General features: G+C 34.3%; 1 long non-coding RNA gene across 1 annotated transcript; it reads right to left on the bottom strand.

Moving 5' to 3' along the window:
• Positions 2173 to 2599, bottom strand: LOC110262770. Its single transcript, XR_002347757.1, has 2 exons — positions 2325 to 2599; positions 2173 to 2224 (listed from the first exon to the last, which is right to left on the bottom strand). It is a non-coding gene; the product is annotated as an uncharacterized LOC110262770 (long non-coding RNA).

The raw sequence follows: 2869 nt of genomic DNA, 5'->3' as shown, positions 1-2869 counted from the left end.
TTATGTCGGACCAACAGAAGGTAAAGTCTAATCTTGCATATGTTATATTTACTTTACATATGATAATTTTGCTTTATATTCTGATTGCTTTGTGAGTGGATGGCTGAAATTTTTTTCTAATCCTCCTCAATGTAGGGTTTATTGCCTGCTCTAAAGGAAGTCATGCCACATGCAAAGCTACACAATTGCGTGATGTACATTTGAAAAAATTTCACCAACCGATTCAAAGACTTATACATCAGAGAGGTTGTCTGGGAGTGTGCTAGGTGCACTACTATACCAGAATTCAAGAAATGCATGGAAAAATTGAAGGGAGTTAATCAAGGTTCTTGGGAATACCTTAGTAAGTTTGAGCCAGAAACATGGGTAAAGACTTACTTCTCATATGGTCCAAAGGTAGATAACCTCATAAATAACGTGTGAGGTCTTTAATGCAAAGATCGTTAACTACAGATGCAAGCCTATCCTAATTATGTATGAAGAAATTAGGTGTTATCTAATGAGGAGGATGGTGAACCACAAATGAGTACTAGACAACCATCCTGGCAAGCTAGCACCAATTTAGCAAAAGAGAATAGAAAGGCTCATCAAAATTAGCACTAAATGGATGGTGGAATGGGTTGGTGACAACGAACGGAAGAGGTTTGAGGTGAGCCGCAAAGCAACCAAAGTGGATGTAGATCTCATTAAGCATACTTGCTCATGCAAAATATGGCAATTGACTGGTACCTACTGTAGTTACATTATCAATTATAAACCATATCATTATTTCTTTTGTTACCATTGTCTGATTTTTCTTCATTATTTTTGGCATGTCTTGCTTACATGCACTTACTGCCATTAGAAAAAGATGTAATTTGCCACAAGATTATGTGCACTCCTGGCTGTGTATAGAGTCAATCCCAACGACGTATGCACATTGTATTACCAAGTGCAGAATTTTGGCCAAGATCTGAATTCTCACAGCCAGATCCACCCATCATCAAAAGATCAATTGGACGGCCTAAGGTGCATAACAGGCATAAGGATCCAATTGAGCCATTCATGTAAGGAGACAAATTAAAGAAATCATTCTTTGTGTCTTACAGCAAGTGTGGTGAAAAGGGGCACAACTACAAAACTTGTAAAAGAGTTCATTCTATCCCCAATTGGAAGCCAAAGACAAAGAGACCTAAGAAGAAGGGAGCTAGCACCTCCCAATCACTGGTGGTGCTTCTATTGTCATAATCAACTCCCCCACCAGATGTAAGTTCACTTTAATACTACAACAAATTCGAGCTGAGGCAACCCTTTAAAAACGTTGCCTATGATAAGGGAAAGTGTTGCCTTTGATAAAAAGCAATACTTTCCAACAAAAAGCAATGCTTTTTGGGGAGTTGGCTATACAGCCGTCACCTTTAGTCTAAGGCAACACTTTTGTGTATTAAATGGAACCCTTTTTATGGCAACCTTCAAAAAATGTTGATTTTTTTGCAAATAAAGCAACTCCGCGAAAGGGTTGCCTTAGAGTACCCAAACACAACTCTTTAGATGAGACATTATGGCAACACTTTTTATGAGTTGTATTTTCTAATACATAAAGCAACACTTGTCCAGAGTTTTTTAAGTTGCCTTTTCATATACCTAAAGCAACACTTGTGCAAATTTTTTCTAGTTGTTTTTTCATATACCTAAAGCAACCCTTTGCCAGATTTTTTTAAGTTGCCTTTTTCATATACCTAAAGCAACACTTATCCAGATTTTTTTAAGTTGCTTTTTTTATAGACCTAATGCAACACTTATGTAAGTTTATTTGCAGTTGTCTTTTTTTAATAACTAAAGCAACATCTTATTGAGTTTTTCTTAGGTTCTCTTTTTTAATATCTAAAATAATATATTTTTTACCTTTGTTATATTTATATGATATTTGAAGGATATATAACACCCACATTTGAATAAGCTAATAATATATATTGCATATATATAGAAAGGTCTTCCAAGTACCAATTAACATACTTGCTAAATTACCAAGTCAAATAAATAATAAACATAAGTAAGCAAAATACATATTTTTCTGATGATGAACTTAAACAAAAAAGAAACTAAGTTGTCCACTTGAAACCAAAAAGACTTAAACAAAAAAGAAACTAAGTTGTCCACTTGAAACCAAAAAGACTTTGTGCTTCACCATTGTGCCAAGAATTGCCTTTATGTCTTCAGAAAACTTCATCCAACAATAAGAAAGCTGCAGTCAAATTTAAATGAACAAAAAAATTATAGTCAAAACATCATCAGCTATACAATAATATGTATACTCAAGTGTTACAACAATTTAGCACACATACCTAATCATGATTTGGAATATGAGTCAATGGAGGAGAATGCCGAGGAACTAAATTTGGATCTTGTGCACTATTTGCTGACGATTGCTTAGATCGCAAGAGAGAAAGCGCTTCATCAACATTTATACTAGGAGAAGTTTGTTGCAACATAAGTTTCACAATATCTTCCAATCCTTGCAGCCGTTGCTTATGGTCGTCTAATTCAGTTTTTAAAGCTGTTACCTTCTCTTCACTTTGTTTTTTTATTTCATCTATTTCTTTATTTTTCTTAAGAGACATTTTTGTAACAGTTCTTCCATAACATCAAACTCTTCCTGGATTCTCTTTACCAAAAACTTTTTGAAATGCATTAGTAGGAGTTTCTCCAACTTCTTGGAGATCATCAAGTTTATCCTATACACACAAATATATGATACGTCTATTTTTAGTGATAAAAATTCAATGAAAGAATCCAACAACCTATTGATAACTAATAGGGGCAGCAATCCAAAATAGCCATAAAATAGCCATAAAATAGCAGTCTATGATAGCCATAAAACAAGCATAAA

This window comes from Arachis ipaensis, chromosome B05 (genome assembly GCF_000816755.2).
Source record: "Arachis ipaensis cultivar K30076 chromosome B05, Araip1.1, whole genome shotgun sequence".
Lineage (NCBI taxonomy): Eukaryota > Viridiplantae > Streptophyta > Magnoliopsida > Fabales > Fabaceae > Arachis > Arachis ipaensis.
Note: the sequence above shows the minus strand (reverse complement) of the source record. Positions and strands in the feature narration are given on the sequence as shown.